The 21870-nt window shown below is 38.4% G+C and overlaps 2 long non-coding RNA genes across 2 annotated transcripts; one reads left to right on the plus strand and one right to left on the minus strand.

Annotated features, from left to right (window-relative positions):
• The first annotated feature begins 298 nt into the window (after positions 1-298).
• LOC138106467 (uncharacterized) lies at positions 299-9833 on the plus strand. The gene is made up of 2 exons (XR_011149004.1): positions 299-998; positions 9501-9833. It is a non-coding gene; the product is annotated as an uncharacterized lncRNA (long non-coding RNA).
• LOC138106464 (uncharacterized) lies at positions 3363-9199 on the minus strand. The gene is made up of 3 exons (XR_011148997.1): positions 8969-9199; positions 7985-8060; positions 3363-7090 (listed from the first exon to the last, which is right to left on the minus strand). It is a non-coding gene; the product is annotated as an uncharacterized lncRNA (long non-coding RNA).
• Positions 9834-21870: the final 12037 nt, after the last annotated feature.

Below are 21870 nucleotides of genomic sequence, written 5' to 3' on the forward strand. Positions count from 1 at the left end.
TCAGAGGTAAGCAGATCTGAGCAGTGCCTAGAAATCAGCCATGCCATGATTAAATCCTAGCTCTAATGTTATGTATATTTATTTTCAAAGAAATTCAAATGGGTCTTTTTGCATGCACAGTTGGAGACCTTGAAAGAATTTTGTTTCTCCTCATCACTCTTAATTGCTGCCTTTTCAGGGCAGTACACAAAGTCACCAGTCACCTTTCAAAGGTTTGACAGGTGTGTCTTATCACATCAGTTAAATCAATGCAAGAAAACCCTTGGCTAGGAAACCTGCAACCAAGTAGCAGGTCATCAGTTAACTTCTTCCCTGCCTCTCTGGCCTCATGTTCACCTCTAACAATAAGCCCAGTAATATACTAATTAAGCATAAAATATTTATAAAGGCAAAAATAAGAACAGAGGAAGCAGTGAAAACCAACCATCAGAAAATTGTGCTGGCATTTTGTTCTTCACAGCTGATTTTCATCTAGGAGATTGCTCAGTCACCCTTACAGCACAGGCACTGCAGCATTGCGTAATGAAAAGCTGGCTGTAGGGTGACTTTTAGTGTTCCCTGTCTGTGCTCTGCTCCACTCTTTCTGTGCATCTCAGGAAACAGGACTGTATATGCTTTATAAGGAATGATATTCAGCTGTTTAAAGGAGAACAATCTAATCCTTTATTGCTTCCCCTATGTAAGTAAAGAATATCCTTGGCTCTCTGTTGCAGTTTGTACCATGGCTGAGCTTAGGCAGCCTTTTTAGAGTCAGGGAGAGAATGCACAGCGTGCTTTGCCAGCAGATTTGAGCATCTCCTGCCCGAGTGGATGCTACATTAGGAAGCCCTGCAGCTGGAGAAGAATAACCAGGACAGTGTGGTCCCAACAATGCTGTGCAGGGACTGGTCACAAGGAGGAGGACACCAGCTAGTGCCCCCTTCAGCAGCTTTTGTGATCTACATGTCTGCAGTCTGGGACGACGACTGCAAAGTGCAAGTGTTCATGGAAAACACCAGGTACGTACAACGTAGCAGCTGGCTAGGGGTGGATAATCCATTTGGATCTCAGGGTCCAGCGCTTCACTAACTTACAGGAAAGGTATCTACACTGTAGATGTAAAGTTATGTCAAACAGTCCTGCCCTCTGCACTGGCATCTTTTAAACCACCTATTAAGACGCTCTGAATTTTGGCCAGAACACATTTTGATGCCAGCCTGAGGGCCAGGGAATGGGAAGGAATGCTTACATCCAGAAGCCAGGAGCTTGAAAATAGAATTAATTATTTTTAAGCATCATGATCATTATAGCTTTTCCCTTTGAGACATCTGTGAGAGAGATAATTTATACTGGATAACTTTCTAGTTGTTTTTGGAAATGGAGGCATCATATGTCAGAGCTGATTTTCTGATAAGTTTCTGCTTTGGCTGACTTTTTCAAAGTTTCTGCTTCCCATTTGTTGGGATTTTTTTTTGTGATGAACTGAAATTTAGTTAAACTACATTCAGGGACTGAGCCCTATATTGGTATTTAATGAAAACCGGTCTTGGTCACCAATATTTCTTTTCTCAGATATAAAATCAAGGCAAGAGAACTGCACAGATATATCTGCTTTTAGGGCTGCAATCTGGATTTTAATACAAAAAAATACTACCTGACCATTCCTCACTCCCCCAGATGATTCTGCAATTTGTGCTTTAGGTTGTGAACAGCTGCACTGTTATTGCCTCCCTTTCCCCCCTTTTGCTACTACTGATGATACAGGAGGTTTTACTTAACAGAGAATTAAGTGTTTGCAATCAAGTTTCTCAGAAGCACTAATGACACCAGTAGTCCTTGAGCATGTGCTTAAGTACCTAGCTGATTGTTTAAAAATTGGTAAAATAGGTACTACAAGCCAAATTTTCTCCATTTCTTAGTTTTACAAAGCAATCTGGTCTATTCCTCATTCTGTCAAACAAAATGTGGTGTAATACCAGAGATGGAATCTGCCTGCAAGCAAAAATAGCAATGAAAGCTACAGCCCAGAGCATCAAGGGAAAGGCTCAGTCCAAAGCATCTAGGCTTAGTATTGCAAAAATAAAAAGAACAATAAGACAAGGTCTTCTTACCTTTAAGGAACAGTACAGTTCAGATTGTGCTTTAGAACACTGTATCAGTTCCTATTGTATTATGTAATGCTACAGCATCTAACTTAATTCAGCACAAACCCTCATATGATATTTCACATTTTAGTCAAAAGGTTAGAATAAGATTTTAGTTCCCATTTTCCAAAATGAGCTGGAAAAAATGAGTAGGCAAAATATTCTGGCTAATCCCAGAGATATATTTTTTTTTTCAATTTGTTAATGTTTTCAGATACATGTTTCTCATCTCTGTAAGGGTGAAATAAGTGGAATTTGAGGTAAATTGAGATATATTGAGAATTGAGATAAAAGATCCAGGGGCTAAACATAGTATGTGGTACTAATGGTTGGCAGCTAGCCTTGCCAGCTCAGATCTGGTATGATTTGAAGGATATAGCAAGGAGTCCTCTTCAGTCTTTTTACAGTGTTGATGTTTGTTTCTTAAATTTTGGGACAATTTCTTTCTATGCTGAGAAAATAGGTTCCATTTTCAATATCGAGTACGGAAGGCCAACCCTTTCATTATTCTCTATCCATAAAGAAAAATCATCTTCAAATTTTTCAGGGCACAATGACTATAATTCCCTGATCTAGCAGATGAGTTAGACCTTCCTGAAACCTGGGAAATTTTGTTTTAGACAGATGAAGTGCTGAATTTTCTTTCTCTGCTGAGAATCTTTTGACAGTACTAATCCCCAGCTGCAACAGTAAATACACCGAGCTTTAAGGATTACTAAATTAGATACAAATCCACAGGGGATTTCCTATTACCTTCATAAATGTAAATATCTCCTGCTGATTAAATGTCCTGTAAACATTCTTAGACAGTTATTCATGCAGCTTGATTGTACAGTAGGACTAAAGAAAAACACCTACTTAGCTGAATAAGATATTCTGGAAACATTTTTAAAGTAGTAAACTGGCTAGAAGGGCTACCACACTTTTAGCACTGAGAGGAAAAGAACAGCTGTTGGAGGGGCTGTGCATCTGTCCTGTTCATGCTTCCACCATCCAACAGTACTGTAGCTTAAGTTATCTCTATCTTGTCCACACTCCCACCAGATATTTGTACCTAGATAGTAGGGTAAAATAGCACTATTGTTCCATTTCTGTACAACTTAAATGAACGGGAGAAATATAGTAAATGATTCTACCTTAAGTTCATAGAAATAGATTTGATTTGAATGGATATGTGTAAAAAACTGAACACATATTTTTATGTGGAATTACTGTCACATTTTATTTTACTATCAAATTTTCCTATAAAATTTAAAATAGAATTAGTTGTCACTTAAATGCTTATAGTTCTAATGGAAATATTTCTGTTTCTCTTCAGTTTTAAGTGCCTGCTATGGGGCATCTAGATGGGATCTTTAGTTATGCAAAGATAACCAAACATGACAATGCTTTTGAAAATGAAGTCTGTAGTAAATATTTTATGTACAGCACATATTCTTTATGCTTGTATTGGTTTTGGAGTTTGCTTTTGGTGTTTTTTTTTTTTGTTTTGTGGTTTCATTTGATTTGGGTTTTTTTGGTTGGTTGGTTTCGGTTTTTTGGTTTTTTTTCTGGTTGGTTGGTTTTGGTTTTTCTTACAGGTAAAGAATTTCATTAACAGGGAAACAACACCTTTGAGGAATATCAATGATGACATAGCAATTCTAAAACAAATTTGGGAGTTTAACATTTAAATTTTGCCAGGAAAGAAATATTTGGGAGATGGGTGAATCAAACAGTAATGAGTCATCTTCCACATGAGTGGAGCACTAAGTCCCACTTGACAATATTCCCGAGTTTCCTTCACTGACACGTTCCCACTGAAACACAAAGAGTACACAAGGGACAGATGGATAAATATTCCCTCATCTCAGAACTATTCTGCATCTTCTGCTGAGCCTACAGGATCCAAAAGTCAGTCCCACTAAGCAGAAAGAGGTAGTTCTCCCCTGCCTCCTCCTAACAGGAATCTGAGATATTGATCTCAAACATGGATACCTTTTCAGGAGGTTCATATGATTTTGGAACCCTCTTCAAGTTCCTACCAATAAGCAGTGGGATGGTGCAGCTCAAATTGCATTTTGCTGGTCTTTCTTCTTCAGTTTCTATTTTCTCCTTGTCCTCAAGGTACCCTCGGGGTGCCACCCTTTGAGACTTTAGCTAAATATTTGTATAGATGAGGGTACTTTGTTCTTTTATGATTCATGAAGGTGTACTGGCGCATTAGCATCAGCAAGAATAAAATACACTTTTCCTTTCATTTAAATAAATCTCTTGCATCGGTATGACTGCATCAGTCTGACAGTCTTAATGCTGATGTACCTTTCTTTAAGTACGTACCAAATCAAAGCCAAAGGACAAAATGTCCAGTAAACAGAGAACTCTATAATTCTTCTAACTGCTTGAAAAGAAAATGAAACAGGCTGAGATTACACAAGGTGTTGACATATTTAGATTGACATTTTTAGATTCTATAAGGCACCTAAAATGTTAGACTACACCAAATCATTTAGGAGAATGAATGATATAAAAGAAGTATGCCTTCCGTTCAAAGGATGATTGGTATGTCTCTACCTATAATTATAAGGAGTAAATCACTGTAAAGGGACATTTTAAAAAATTAGATCCTTCTAGCCTTTAAAATAATTTTCTTATATTATTATACAACTTTCTGATATTCAAATATTGAGAAAATTGGAACCATAAAGGGAACATGGTTAGGGGGTATTCTGATTTACTCAGCAAAGTGGAAATTTCAGCACCAGCTGAAGTGTACTACCAAAGCCAAGAAAATTAATAAGACTGCAGGACAAGCAGAATAACAGGTGCTAGCCTGGGAAAAAATTCCTCTGAAAAAACCCAGAGGTAAATATTTAGATGAACATAATTTCTCATGGAATTTTATGATCAAGAGATATGACACGATAAAGTGAATGTATGCATGAACTGATGAACTGTTTAGGGACACTGTGAGCAGGACTCAGCTGCCTGAACAGGTGTCTAGAGCTGTATGAAGGGCTGTTCAGTACCCAAAACACAAGGCCGGGGTGCAAAGATATGGCAAAGGACCTACCAGAGATAAATACCCATCTGGGTTGGCAAATAGAAGTTAAGCAAGAGACCATCTAAATTTTCACTGGACACATACAATTAGGCTAACAAACCCTATGTCTGTTACTACTAAATTTTAGTATCAGTGACCTGGACATGGTATCGTGCTCTACTTTCAACATCTTATCGTGATGGCTACAGGAAACTCAGCAAATATTGTGAGATTTAAAGAAAAATGCAATTGACCATAGGCTGGAGTTTCCATATGGGGAAATTAAGCCTGAGAATACAAAGGTTTCCAATCTAAAAGATGAAATTCTGCTGACTGCCTCTTAAAGATAGATGCATTCTTAGCAAAAACTGAAATGGGATTTTTCATACAGGTGTCAAGGGTCATGGCCTGGGGGAGACAAAGAGTTTTGTTAGTTTTCACTTATTACTGGAAAACGGCAATTACATTTGAAGGCTTCCCTAAAAGGGCATCTCTAGTTCAAACAAAAATTAAGTTTTGGTCCTCATGATGGATGTGAATTGGGTTTTTATTCTGAGTTCATAAGCAGGCTTCACTATACCTTACAAGAAATGCAAATTATAGACCTGGGTTCAAGTTGATAGTGACCTTGAGAAGGGGGAGAAATGGGTCAACCAGAATCTCATGGTGTCCAACAAAGGGAAAAGCAAAGCCCTTCAAATAGAGAGGAATAACCTCACATACCAGCACAGGCTGGGGATCCAGCAGCTGGAAAGAAGCTTTGCAGAAAAGGCCCTGAGGATTCTGGCAGACAGCAAGACAACCTGTGCCAGTAATGCCCCCTCAAGGCAAGAAAGGCCAACAGCCTTCTGATCTTCTTTAGGAGGAGTGTTGCCAACAGGTCTCATCACTGGAGAGCCACACCTGGAAGGCTCAGTTCTGGGCTGCCCAGTACAGCAGTAGAGGGGAGATATGGACATACTGGAGTGAGTAGAATGAAGAGCCACAAAGGTATTAAAGGAATTAGCACATGTGTAGAGACCCAGAGACATGCCACACACAGAAGAATGCACTGCGTGGTTTCAGGTGCTTGGCTACACTTAATGTTGATTTAAATTAACCCTAAAGTTAGACTTTGAAAACATAGGAATGAGATCAGAGACTAACCAAATGCTTAAGCATGTTCCTATGATTCCTTTCAGAGAAATACTTTTTTTTTGAGACTTGTTTGAAAAAGAGAACATATACAAATGGAGGGGTGAGGGGAGCCACAAGCTTTTTTCAATTGGTCTGCTATTAGCAATTCTGACCTTTCTCTCGTATCTGAACTTTCAGAAGATGAAAGGAAAGAACCAGTCCTTGGAAAACTCCAACAAATGTGAAGCATTTTAGAGGGTAGAAGCTATTTGTGGACAGTCCTTTTTATAGATTGAATTATTCTTAGCACAGAGCTAGATTTTCTGGTTTACATAAACAATGATTCATTGTTTTGTGACTTGCAGTTCTGCACGGCTGAATTAAATACTGTTTAGTGGCCAGTCATTGTGAAACTACTTTATACTATACAGGTAAATTAAGGGTAAACTTAACTCACACATAGCAAGAAGAAATGTTGATGACATACTTGATCAACTGACTTCTGGAACAATTTACAGAAAATAATTACACGAATAAATACAACAGGCTAGCAGTATAAAAAATGGCCAAGGAACCAGCCTGCCCACCTCAGGTATCTAACTTGCACCTAGTATTTTCCAGTCTGGTGCTGCAGTTTCTTCCAGACCTTTTTTATCTTCATGTGAAGAGGTGGCTGGGGCTTCCAGAGGGATAAGTGGGCTGATATAGTTGCCTCTGCTGAGGAGATGAGACCTTCAGAGATGCTTATTTCTCCCTTGTGCCAAAGGAACTGAAGCATTTCAGGGGGTTCCTTCCATCTGAATTCAAAATTTCTGTCCCTGCTGTGTGCCTAAGTGACATAAAGTTTTATATGATGTTTTATCACCATGGAATGGATCCCATATTCAGATTACTATTCTGTCTTACAAAATAGCTTTTTAACTTTCATTTTTTGGAAATTTGTCTGCAATTACTCATCCAGGAAAGCAATGACTCTCGCTTCCCAAAAGTCTTTTCATCCAGTGTCAAAGTACTCAAGTACTCCATACTTCCCAAGATGTCTCTGCTGTAACCTCCAGTAGGTTCTCAGCTCATTTACACAGCCACCAGTATTGCCATCCTTGCATGCTGAGAACTGGATTTAAACTGCAAAACCTTTTTGCATTACCTCCAATAGGATCAGTCTCATACTACTCACCTAAGACAAATGTTAATTAACTGTTTGGAGGTCAAACCCCAAAACGTTGGTAATTCCAGTTACAAGTCATTTGCTATGCAGCAGAGATATATGCTCATTGTGCCTGGACACAGCTGTTTAATTTAAAATTAACTATCTGCTCAGTCAGGGAGAAGTTATTTTCATTGGTGATTTTTGAGAAAGGGAGGGAGAACATAAAACCACTGAGATGTTTCACATGTTGGGAGGAGAAGAGAACTGCATTATGAATGAAGCAAAGTAATCAACCCAGCTGTCCTTTCCCCATCAGCTTCAGCCTCTGTCATATAAATTAGGGATGCCCAACTGTTTGGATAAAATAAAAATATGCCAAAAAAATTCATTATATTTCAGATTGCCTAATTCAGAAATTTAAGGAAAAAGAGTCTTTGATTTTAGATCGATTTTTTTAGTTCTGTGAATTTTCTTCAGGTTGTATAATTCTGTGGGAAGCGTATTTTTAGACCTTCATGTGGTGGGGAGTCCTCACCTGGGTAAGAATCCATCTACAAATATGTAAGTACTTACCAGATTATTCTGCAGGTTGCCCTTTGTATTGTGAAGGCTGTGGGAACCGAAGAAGCTGAAGTTAAGAGAGGGAAATCTGAAAACAGAAAGAATTTTGAAGACACATTCATGCATTGATGGGGTTTTTTCACTCCCTTGATAATTTTGTCCATCCCTGAAATAAGGGGAAGAGATGTACTCTGAAACAGGGTTTGCTGCTGCCCTTGGTCTCTGCCTTTGGCAGAAAGTCTTGGTTTCATTGACACGGGATTGTCAACTTTTTGCAATTTAAGGGAAGGGCTCTCTATAAAAAGATTTCCAATTTGCAAAATGCCAAGGAAGTAGAAGGTGTCAAAGGTGTTAAATTGAGTGCACAGGGTTCATTATTTTGGTAATATACTATATGGAATATAAACTGAAACTGTGAATAAATTTTATGCACACACATGGTCTTCACATACCTTATCCTCTCATAAAATGACCTTTTTTTTATGCAAGATAATACTGGTTGCCACTATAGCTAAACAGTTCTACCATTTTGGTTTGGGAGAAAACTGAAACCCCTTTATTTTTAAATATATTTGACATTTACACTTGGCAATCAGGGTGACATGATTCCACAACAACCATGAGAAAAGATTGGATTTATAATTAGGCTGTTGTGTCCTTTTTTATACTTCTCTAAAACAAAAGAACTGACAGGCTGTAGAGGGTTGAGGTTAATGCTGGCCAACAAAGCACTGACCAGCAACACACTCACTCTCCCCTAGAGGGACTGGGGACACAATTAGAAAAGCAAAAAACCCTTGAAGCCTGAGATGAAGACAGTTGAAGTGATGCAAACAGGGGAAAAAAACAACAGGTGGTGCAAAGACCATCACTCACTGCCTCCTGATGTGCATACCAGACCAATGCTCAGACAGGCTCTGAGAAGCAGCTACCTTGGAAAATCTAGTCTCCCTCCCCAGTTTTTACTGAGTTTACCCCATCTTTTACACATCCCACCTGGTATGGACCACACCTTTGGTCAGTTTGGGCCATGTGTCCTGGCCGTGCCCCACTCCAGATTCTTGCCAAAGCCCAGCCTGCTCACTGGCAGGACAGAGTGAGAAACAGAGAAAGCCTTGAGAGTGAGCAAGCATTGATCAGAAACAACTAAAACATCCCTGTGTTATCAACACTGTCTTGGTCCCAAATTCAGAAGAGTCCTATAAGAGCTAACGAGAAGAAAGTTAGCTCCCTCCCAGCCACTTATCTAAATTAACACCTGAGTCACACCTGTATTTCTTTAAGTTTTCAGCCACTGTTTCCCTTTCACATGTTAAAGCATTCAAAACAAGTATAAAGTCAGATGGTAGTGTAGAGTGAAAATGGGTTTAGTGTGTTTGATTGCCTCCACTTGTATTGACTAGTTAAGCTCCTGTGCTACTTGTTGTTTACCTACACTTGACTTTCTTTTTCACCACATGGTGTTATATGTGTTTTTCTAATAACAGAAGATTGCTTTTCATGTTCTCTCTTCCCTTCTCGTTGTCAGGTGCATCACATAGGTCACAACTGCAGCAGCTAGAAACTGAGCCTCCTCTGTAAAGAGGCACAGACAGCCATCTTATTTTTAAGGTTATGTCTATGACAGAACTTAGAAGATAAATTGCACCTCACAGAGACTCTGGAACTTGCCAACTTGGGTCTTGACAACAGTGAAGCCAAGATACCAGGAGGCTAAGGACAGACTACAGGATATATCGAGATCCCAAAATAAATATTTATGCAGTCTGTATCAAACTAACTCAGGTATCTTTACAACTGAAAATATTTAAATGTGGTATTTTTTTTTTACCATAGAAAATAAAAAAGCCATTCTAGTTGATGCCCTGTCATAGCTCTTCTGCATGGGAGTCTGAAATGGTGGGCAGATGTAACAGAAATAAATTCTACATGACTGGAGAAAATCTTATCTGAGGTATATAGATAATCAAGGTGTTTGGAGCTTTATCTAGGAAAAATCCAGTTGCATAGAGGATCTAAGAAGACATTTTCAAGATGCTGTACTCAGTGGATGTCTCCAAAATCTTGAAACCAAACAGAACAGGAATGGTAGGATACATAAAGGTGTGGTTTTACATATAAAAGAATGTGCTTACAATAGAGCCTGTTGTGAAATCCAATATCAAAGGTTCAGAGAACCCAATTAACTTTCCAGTTTTTTCAGTAATTATTTCTGAGAAGTTTCCCAAACAGAACAGGTGCAGCATTAGTTTATTACAATGAGAATAATTTCATTTTGTTGAGTTCGCTAAAAGACTTTAAATCCAGAGCATATGTGCTGGAACAGCCATCAGTGGCACAGGAAACCCTCACACTCATTGCATGTTTTATTCTAAGGGGTACCCACTATATTCTACTGCTACTACAAATTCAGCTGCTAAGGACACCTTTTCTGGTTAAGGCTTGTTTTGGGGCAAGGGGTGCTATTAGTATAAAATGTGCTATATTTCACTTGGTTACATTTCTCACAGTTCTCTATCAAAACAGAACAGCTGCACCTTGGAGGAAGGGTACCTCAGATTTGCAGGCACAGAAATGTCAAGCTGGAAGTTCAGGCCTCCAGTAAATGTTGTAACCTGTTGTACCTGATGGAGAAATACAGCTGATAGGCACTAGGCAGATGCTGAGACAGGAGACCAGAACTAGGATTTGGCTCCTGCCTCCAAAAAATGGGCTAACATCAAATTAAACAACTAAGATCAGATCCTCTTGTTGATACTTCTGCTCATTATCTTGAAGTTTCTTTCAGGAGATAAAAGAAAGAAATATAACTCCCCATGGTTCAGTGGTAAAAACAGTGGCCAGAAGCTTCTGCTATCATGAGTGTACAGCGTCTGGAGTCACTTACTTCATACTGATGTGTGGATTTGTCCTGCCTTCCAAACCATTGGGGAGTGACTGCCATAAGACCTGCACAGATCCACATCCAGATGTATCATTCTACTTGTTGTATCACGTAGATGTACCATTCTACAGTTGAAGAAAAGTTATTCATGCAAATGAGTGAATATTTTTTCCCCTATGTCTTGTAAAAAGAAATTGAACGGTATCTTATTGGTTGGACCTGACCAACACACTGAAACTTTTGAGCTTCTCTCTTGCTATTCACATCTCAGTTCACTGACTTTGAGCTTCCATGTCAGTTGTCCTAGGGCCATTTTAGTTTCCACTAGCCTATGTTGCTGAAACACTTGGACATCTGCTCCAGAAGAGTCGATCAGGCTCCTTCTGTTATCAGTGGACCTGGCAGGCATCCCCAGAGCTGGCACATGCCTCCAGATACATCCAGTAGAATCAACGGGGAGTCCATGTGTTAATTTGGACTACATGCAATAGGCTAGAGGTCTTTGCTGTGTGTCACATTCACATTAACATTAGTCTGCAACATAACAAATCACATCAAAGACACTGCTTTTCCCAGGCGCACCACAGTACATCAGTGACATAAAATTTGCTTCAATGACCTGAGTCTTGGCTAACAGGGATCTCGGGCCAAGCAGTATACAGCATCTTAGATGTTTCTGAGGGAGAACTGGACTTCAGATACCTGAAACAAAACCACGGAAATTTCACCATTAAATGGAAAATAAAATCATAATAAATAAAGAACCTCTTGTTCTCTTGTGTTCTTTTTTTTCCTTCTGCTTACGGACATTTTTTTCTGCATTTCTTGTTACAAGAGGTGTTCTAATGAGGGTATCTTTCAAATCTGTTTTGTTTCTTGTCAGCTCCTTTTGGAACTAACAGCAATGTCTTCAATTCTGGCATGCCTCACATCTAAATTTTAAAACATATTTTGATTTATAGACAATGAAGTAAATAGTTCTATATACTGCAAGTTTCACAGAACTTTGTTTTTCTTACGACAGCAGATTTGCTTGGAAAAAACCAAACTGCTCTAATTCACTGAGAATTCAAAGGATACTGGTGGCACAAACTATGACAAAAAACCAGCTCCATTATGGTCGTGCTCTACAAATCAGGCTCCCTTTCTCCATGCTATCCAGAAAAGAATCTGAACAGTCATCTAAACATTGACACACAATTTCTTTGGACATGCAAGTAGCAATTTGTATATATACTATGCTAAATATTTGCTGTCCATAGATAACTTTATGAGAGCTGTTTAGGATTTGTAAAGCTGAAAGGCCAATCAAAGCATACCTTAGCAGGAAGTTTGTACAGCTTTCTGTGTCAATGATGCTGAAATTGTTGTGAAACTCAAGGGAGTAAATTTGCACAGGTAAGAATCTCCAGCCTACCCTGGCATTCTTTGCCTTTCTTCTCCTCCAAGGCCATCCAAGACAGCACAGGGAGAGCAGCAGCTGCGAGAGCCTGTTGTTTGCTAATTGTGCAGGCAGTGCCCACAGAAAAAATCCTCTGCTTTCCACTGCACCAAACAAATGTGTGTGTGTGTGTGTGTGTGTGTGTGTGCGCGCGCGCCTGTGGTTGGTGACTTTTCTGAGCTGCCTGTTTTATCATTCAGCTGTGAACTGTCTAACTGTAAGGACACAAAAAGCATGGGTTGCCAGGCTTCACTGGCAAAACTCCCAGCAGCAGAGCAAGACTCTCAGGACAAGGTTTTGAAGCTCACATCCTAGGAAAGTGGATGTTGGTCACTGACTCCTCTCCTGAATTTCTCTGTAGTCTTGGTAGATATCAACTATATGAAAATGTACCCCTTAGGTATAGTCCTTGAGACTTTGCATGCAGAATCACTAGAATCTGGACTGATTTGATGAAGTATACAATGGCAACAGCTTACACATCATAATGCAAACATCCAATGTTAGGATATGTTTCCCTCTCTAGACAGTGAGATAAAGAGGCTTCTTCAAAACTTTCCTTCAGCCATTATAGTTGGATGGCCTGAATCTCCACACAGCTGCTCTCTGTAGCTAAGAAGGGAGGGCAGTTTAGATGCCTACAATAAGAAACTAGGTATGCCTTCTAGCTATAAAAATATCAAGCAGAAAGATCGACATGGCTTCCATCCCCGATCAGTGAAGATCCATTCAGTTCTTCACAGCCATTTTCCATCTGTGACCCTGGTTCTTAACATTCAAGAAATTTTCTCTAAGTGCTTACCACTAAAGCAAAACTGCAAAGAAAACTCATATATCATGTTTGAGTCACATGGAACACAAGGCATATTTTCCTGATGCTCTCAGCTTATGTGCAATTAAAAACCCCCCCACTCATTTTTATTGGTAATATGATATAGAGCAGAGAAAATGAAGACACATTATAAAAGTTCAGAAACAAAGCATCTGTCTCAGAGCTTATCTACTTCTTTACTATATAATTCAAAAGCACTATTCAATAGTCTTTGCTTAGGTCGTTTCATGTAAACAGCTTCAAACCTTTCTTTAATTCCATTTGTCTTCAGCAGCTTGCTGTATGGCTCTGTGTATTGTTCCAGTGAAATCCATCTCATACATATAAGAAAAGGGGATTTTCCCTGCAGAATTCTTTTAACTTTTTACTGAAACAACTTTAGTTTTATTTTATTTCATTTGAAATAAGGAAACATTCCCTGTCTGTGAAACCAGACACATTCTGTCTTTAGGAATTTGCAGAAGGCTATAAGTGAACAGTTTCAGTGAGGACTATCAGCAAAGCATCAGGATGTGATGAAACAGGGGATTAACCTTTTTGAGAATGGGATCCTGTTGCTAGGGCTCCCAGTACAATAGGACCTTTCTTGTTCTGTTCCCTTGCTCTTATCAATCTCAAAGAAATGCTGTTAATTCTGCAGTATGTTGTTGTGGGATTCCAAAAATCCCAGAAGGATTTCAAACCAACATGCATGAGACTACTGTAGAGGTAATTGTACCGAAGAATGTTAATGTTTTCAATATGATGAACACTTTTGAATAGTTAACCTTAGTGATTAAAAAAAAAAAAAAAAAGCAAGTGTGATTTTAAGTGACAGTATAATAAAATTGTAATGTCCTTATTTTTCAGTTTTAGATTTTGCTGTCATTTCCTCCTCTTTGTAGTCATAATCCTTGTTCTATTGTTTGTGCCCAGTTAGGAGCCTAGTTATAAGTATATATGTGTTTAAGCATATAGTTATCTTTCTACATTGTTAAATCATTCTGTTTGCTGGAACAAAATGAGCTCTATGCAGAACAGCAGACATTTGTGTAAATGGCTGTATCTGTCAGCCTAGGTGTGAAATCCTCTGTGGAGTGTGGCCTTCTTCACATGAAGGTGAAGCCTCTAAGTGCCAAAATAAAGGGAGGGCCAAATGAGCTACAGAATGTTTCCAGTAATATAATTAATGAGAGATCAGCTAAACGTTTGAACACAATTATCATAAATGTTTCACCAATCAATATTTGCAAGTTCAGGTGCCAAACTGCAATCAGGCTAAAGGCCAGGAGTCAGGTGGCACATGGTGGCTGTGATGTGAGCCCTGTGCCCAGCCATGGCTATCAGCTGCCAGTCTGTGCTTTCTCAAAAAGATGGGGGACATGGGGCAAGGAGAGGAAAATGTTGTTGAGTGACCAAAATCTCACAAAGTGTTGGGCTGGTGTAATGAAGGTCTGAATTGCCAATATTGCTCGGCAGCTTTATGGTAACTCACAGGAAAAATGTGAGTGAATGCACAGTAAAAGAAAAACAAATGCCACTGAGGTAATCTGTTTAGGTATTTCTGGAATGCTATCTATTTGTATTCTACAATTTAAGAAGAACTGGAGTTGAAATGTGAACTCATATCACAAAGTGAACATCCCTGAGATCTGCAATGTCAGTATGAAAACATCTGGACACAACTACTGCTGGCCAAAACCTTTTTTTTTCAGCTCAGGGTTGTCAAAACAGGGGAAATTCCAAAATTGTGTAAGTATTTATTTCCTAGAAAGAGCCCTAGATGATTCTAGTACCAAAAGACCTACAGGCAACTGTGAAGCTGTTGGTAGGATGAAAGGAGTAATTTTCTCTGAGTGGTAAAAAGCTTCTTCTTCTGTCTAGCTGTCTCTGTCACTTAACCCATTCTCCTTGGTACACTGCCCCTGCCCCTTGCCCTGCCTGGCAGGTTAGTGGTCATAAGATAATGAGCACTAATGAGTTTCTGCAGTGAATGTTATGACTTGGTTGAGGTTAAATATTACAAGCAGCCACTTGAATAATGAATGATAAAGAACATGAAGGCAATCTGTTCTTAGCACTTTGGCCTTTGAACATCTGAAGTTGCTTATTATTAGTTCTGACATTTAGCACAGGTATAGCACAGCCAGCAGAAATCAGCAGTAAAAGTGAAGAAAGTTGTTTCAATATGCAAGGCATTACATTGAAAACTGTTCTACACTGGTTTTGCAGATTTTTTTCCTGATAATGTTATTTAGCTAAATTGTCTGTTTTGACTATTTAAGTATATAGACTTGTGGGAGGAGCACTTCAAAATGAACTTGTCAGGGTTATTTTTGTTCTGTTCCCCTTCAGGAACAGCTGTGATATTTTTGGATGCAGTATGGAAAATAACATAGCTAACAAAAGTGAGTTGTCATGAGCAGAACCTAGTGATTTTAAAGTTTGATAAAAAAATTCTGTTTAGGTTTATTCCAAGTTATTTTAAAATTCTAGTCAGATTAACAAAATCGTTTTGAACAAATAAAATTATATACCAGAAACTTGGGAAGACACCATCCTGATATGTTCTGAAAAAAGTATCTAAAAAAAAAATTCAATGCTATTTCAATAAACCTGGAGGCAAAATGGAAGAAGAAATAATAAATAATTATTGATCAAAGAAGGAACTGAAAAGTCATCTAAAACATTAAAATTCTTGCATGAGAAGGTTGCATTTCAGTTCATGCTTCCTTTGATATTAAATGTTCAATGAGAAATTTTAAAGCTGCAGCAGAAGAGAATGAAAAAGCTTTAACACAGAATCTCATATAGTCCAGCAATGAGGGTGTTCAATGATGGATACATTATAAAACTAGTTCTTTTGGTGTTTAAAAGTGTTCTTAGTTACATATTTTGCCTATCCATGCTGTTTTGATTTGCTAACTTTATTGACAAAATTGTTTGAAGTCAATTTGGGAAAAAATATTTTTAAATTCTTTTTGAGTGCCAACCAAAAGCCAATCATGGTCATACCTATAACTGTAAGTGTCAAATATTCTTAACATGGAAGGAATTCTCTTTGCTCCTACCAAGAAAGAAGCAGAGCTAACTGTTAGAAGAAACCAAGTGTGTGCCATCTAAATAAATCTGTTTACCAGAACCAATGAAAAGTTTATTTCTTTGGTTTTCTGCAAGTTCTTGAGCATGTAAATAAAACCAGGGGATCTATCATACATTATTATACATAAACTAAATGTTTCATTCTCACATGAACAGCACTAGAATGGATTCACTCCTTTATTACACTGCTTTTAAGTGTAGCCGTGGGTATGGGTGTGTGAGGTTGGTTTTATTAACATTGGACTTCGTCATGTGGTCTTGGGCTTTTCTCCTCATAACAATTCAAAATTATTAATTCATCAGAATTAATGTTTATCATCAGAATCATATGAATTTGAAATAATTTTATTTAAAAAATTTTAGACAAAAAATATTTTCAATGAACTTTGCATTAATTGCATGATGTGTTTTTGGGGAGGAGTGGTTAATTGACTGTCATTTCTTCAGGTGAAAATATTGGTTCATTACCTTAGAGGGTTAGTAGAGGGCCTTCAATTTACTTTTGTGTCTATTCATGTTTGTCATCAAAGTCTGACTGATGTCCATGCCTTCCTGCTGTGTTTTCTGTCTGCCTTCTCAATGTTTGTCTGAGGTATTTTGGACCTTTTTAATTGTCTGCATCTCATTTGCATGCAAATACTGAAGAAAGTGTTTCTCTATGGCTTGGTCTCTCTCTTCTCTTTTACTAAAAAAAGCACCATTTCTTATTATCCATAAATGAAATATTTCATACCCATAGCCTGAATATAAGATGGTATTTATACTATGTCCACTTCTGAGTTATCAATACATTAATTAGCTCCACATCTTACTTTTGTTATCTCTTTGTTTTGCACACTAAAGAGTTAGCTTGAAGTGTTTCCATAATATAGCTATTTAAGTTTCCCTAACAATTATCTAATACATCTACTACTATCATTACGTAATATTAATGGCAGCAATATTTTTTTCTGGACAGAGAATTGTTGATATTACTGCAACACTTTCTGGTATGATCTTGGCTTGTAGTGGAAAGAAGTAATAACAGTGCAGGCAAGGGCCAAAATGCTTGGTTCTTGGATGCATGCCAAGGAAAATAAATTCATGGTTACCTTTCTTTATCAGGTAATCTTGCTGGTGCTGAGTGGGACATAGAAAAAATTGCTCCTCTGCCATGCATAAACATCTCAACTGAAAGAAACTTAAATGGAGTAACCTCAAATACATACTTATCCCAAGAACTAGAATCCAGGTATTTAGCTCTTCTTATTTTCAGTGTGCTTTCCATGTGAGAGATACAGATGAAATAGATGTCCACCTGCCTTACACAGACTCTGCCATTCAAACTCAGATTTAGACACTTGTTGGAAAACTTGACTTGTTGTATGTCTGCCCAAGCTGCTTCTGAGGGGGAGGTAACACTGCTCTTACAAGTGGTTTAGCTTAACACTGAAAGTTAGACTGCTAACTGACTTTGTCATAAGTTTATTCTTTTTACAGCTAACTGATGTTTCTGAGTAAAAACATCAAAGAAATCAGGTATCATACATGCCTCTCTGGACAAGACCAGGAAAGACACTTAAGGAAACTTAAGTTTCCTTGTTCTCTTAAACTACTCTGGTATGTTGAAACAAATGACACTAATTTCCTTCATCTTCCCTGCTTCTTATGGGTGAAGAACTTACTTTTGTGAATATCTTTCAGATGTGTAATTCAGCTGACTTCTGTCAGTTCTCACCTTTCTCAATCTCAGGTGATAGTCTTCTAGTAATTAAAATCTGTCATTGAGGGCATAACTTTCAGCATTTAGACATACCTACAGTTATATCATAGAGATCCTTGATCCATATATATATATTTAACCCTCAAGGTTTTTCAGTGATTCATCAAATCATCTCAGAAGAAATTTTTTAAACATCCTTTCCTACAAACCCTCCAACTTCTAATCTGCTACTGAACCCTCAGTCATCTGAGCTCCTTTCAGCCAGGTTTAAATACTACAGTGATTCAGAAGTGTCACTTCACTTGTCCTCTCTTCCATTACTCATTTTTAAGTCTTCCACATCACAGCCCAGTATCCCAGACACCTGCATGCTGTCAATCCCTCAAGACAAACTGTTTTTACCTGATTGCATACCTGTTACTGGGAGTCAGATCTTTTCCATCAGAAGCAACCCTTGTTGTTTGTTTTTAATTCTTGTTGCTATGCACTTAGATTCCTCTCTTGGGAATGGATGAATTCCAGAGATAAAACTTAAACTTTCTCTTCTTTGCACATTCTAGCCTAGTCTTGACCCACTCCAGTGTAAGTTCTTGTCCTGATGCCAAGAACAGTCAGTAGAGTCTTCCCTGATATTTTCAAGAACCCTAACCCAAACCTGCTTTTCAGTTCTTGTTTCTTTACATCGGCTCCTCTGATAGGATTTTAATTTTACTTTTCATAATTAGGGCCTTTTCCTGGTACAGGTTCTGGTTTTCTCTACGCCGGCTGCCAAGGGCTCCTTGGCTCTCCATTCCTCTTTCTTTTGTGCACTAAATGTGCTGTCTTCTCTTTTTCCATCTTATCCTGTGCTCCCACCAGTTTTTTTTTTTCTTCTTCTATGATGCAAACCTCTTCTCCAGCTCTGAGTTCTCTCTTTTCCTGTGTGTTCAGATTCTCTTTCTTGTTCTGGAGTTTGCCCTGTAGTTCTACTATGCAGCACATTTCCTGAGCATAAATATGCCAAAAATTCAAGAGATCTACAACTCAAGCATATTGTCAATTACTACATCTTCCCTCTCTTGGACATCTTCAGAGTCCTGAAGTCTGTCACCACATTTGGTTATGCCACTTATTTCTCTTCTTTCTACTGAGTTCCAGCTGATAACTCTACAGCCAAAACCATTATGTGCACTTGTATACTGCTGGCAGGAAAAGGGGAGGAAATTATATCACTAAAGGTTTTAATAAAGTAAGAGTAATTCAGCAGACTTGGTCTTTACTGAGAGGCTTTTTATTCATGACAAAGGCTTTGTCAAGCTCATGAATTCGCATTTTGTTCTGGAGTCTTGAAACAACTTTATCATTATAGCACAAATACATAAGTCTTTAGCTTTAATTTCTAGTATATGTAGGGTAATTTATATTTCTTTGTGGGAGAGGGGTTAAAAAGAACCCTGGTAAATATAATTTTTTCTCCCTGCTTCATTTTCTTTCTTTTTTTTTTTTTTTATGCTGCAGAAAACCCAGTACCAGGTTAAGATCTGTGCAGCAATAAACCTTTGCCACTGGCAGGAATCTAGCAGTCACAAACAATTAGTTCTTTCTGTGAATGTTACAAGGTTAATTTTAGCCTCCTAAACTGTCTCCTGCCAGATCTGATAAGTTTTCTGCTTTAGCTCCAACTGTCTGGTCCCTGATGGGATTTGGCTACAAGGAGGATGGCATTATCAGCCTATTAACTATCACTAGCAGGAGAACTGTGATGCTGATGAATATTGATCACCTGTTCCACGGGGTTATCAGATGATGCTGAGTGAACCTGACGCTTGGTTGTTTCTGTGGGCAGCTTTTATTTTTTACTGGCTGATGGCACTTCTCTCCCTGCTTCTGCCCATGGAGGAGAGAGCAGCACAGCAGGGCATCTCTGCTTTTGCCATCAACAGGTTATGTTTGACTGCAGGAAGGGATTGGAGTAAATGCTTTGCCCCCTCTCTGTCTCCCTTATCACACAGATTTGCAAAACATTTTTATTAGTGAAGCCCCAGGTGGTTAGAAAAGATTCTGAATGGGCTTGCAAGCACTTGAGGGATCTGTGTGATGTTCTCTAAACTGAGGATGGTTTCCACCCCCGTGGTGACTCAGCTGTGTCTAGGGAGGGTAGGTGCATTTCTACAGAAATTGTGCCAGGGGAGGTTTACATTGGATATTAGAAAAAGGTTCTTCCCCCAGAGGGTGGTTGGGCACTGGAACAGCTCCCCAGGGCAGTGATCACAGCACCAGCTTGACAGAGCTCAAGAAGTGTTTGGAGAGTGCTCTTGGGCACATGGTGTGATTCTTGGGGCTGTCCTGTGCAGGGACAGGAGCCGGATTCAATGATCTTTATGGGTCCCTTCCAGCTCAGGATAGTCTATGATTCTGAAAGATATGGAAGGCCTACCCAGTAGGAGAGCAGTGTGCAGCCCAGATTCCTGTGGACATTTGAAATCAAAGGTTGTTTTGTTTTTCAGAGCAGACAATTATGAAAAAAAAATCTGTATACTGTTGCTATTTTCTTCCTAACCACAGCAATATTTCTTAGGGCTCTGGAGGCTAAACATTATTTTGGGCTTTTTTCTAAATCAGTTTGGAAAAAAAAAAATATTACTTTTCAAGGCATAGCAGCACAAATTCTGGGACTAGAATCAGGACCAATGCATTGTTTATTAATGCATAAAATATCCAGTCAACTAATAAAGTCATAATTTGATAAAAACCCCTTATTTTGGACATTACTTACCCAGTTATTTCATTACTCTTTCACTCACAATTTATTCAAGAGATGGGGGGTAGATGTGAACAAAACATGGTCATCACATTAAGACAAAAAGTCATGAACAAATACTTTCTAGGACTAAATGGTGCCTTGGAATAAAGATAAAAAAGTGACTTAATGTTATCTTCAAAAGAGATGGTCTGAAATTTTCTCACTGGTTTTTTTCATTTAATTTTGCTTTAGTGTATGGTAGGAGAGGAGTAGACTTTCTATTCAAGGTAACTGAATCTCCTTTTAATTCTAAATTACATGCTCAACAGGTTTTTAAAAGTCTTAGTAATAACTGTTGCAATTTATTTTGAGAGTCTTAGGGAACATTAGAATAAAGTTGTATTTTTTTTCTTTTTTCCTTATGCTTCTTTATACAAGCATTTAAGAGTTATTGTCTTCACATACAAGTATGATTTCTAAACATGGAAAATGTATTAGCAATCAGCATTTCCTCAACTTTTTTTTTTTTTTTTTTCAGCTTAATCAGTAAAACAAGTATCAGTTTTAGCATGGTAACATATGTATATGAAAGGTGGAGGCAAAGAAGATTGCAGTGTCTGAAATGGAGTTGACTTTAAGAGTTGCACTCTTATTTTGGAAAAAAATAATCTGAAAGAAATCTTTCCTAATTTAGAAAGAGAAAAAAAAATTCATGGCCTTCAGCAGATGGAAGCTTTGGAAAGCTTGCAAGCTCCAGCTGCTGCCAACTGGCTGTGACCTGTAGGCAAGCCTTCCCCAGTATCACAGCAAAATCTTGGCCTCTCCAGTGCTCTGCATTTTGAGAAAGAAGGCCTGCCCATCAAACCTGTACCTCTGCTCTACTCAAAACACATCACAACCAACACTCTTCTACAAGTACATTTGTTTTGACACATCAGCCCCTTTCACAAACACCTGAGTTTCTGTGAGAAAATGTCTTCTCAAGAGACTCGGGTCCTTCAGTGTTTAAACTCAGCAGCATTAGCAGAATGCAGGATGGTAGATGAGAAATTGGATGGCAACAGAAACAAAAAGAAAAGAAAACTGAAAAGTGACATAAGGGTCTGCTGGGGTTTGTGTTTTGTTATTGGGTTTTTTTTTTAAGTTAGAGATCAATAACACTGAGATGGTCTTGATTACTCAGCGGAAATAGTTTGAGGAAAGCACAGAAATGTAAATTGAAATGCTCAGCCACCA

Source organism: Aphelocoma coerulescens, chromosome 1 (assembly GCF_041296385.1).
Source record: "Aphelocoma coerulescens isolate FSJ_1873_10779 chromosome 1, UR_Acoe_1.0, whole genome shotgun sequence".
NCBI lineage: Eukaryota > Metazoa > Chordata > Aves > Passeriformes > Corvidae > Aphelocoma > Aphelocoma coerulescens.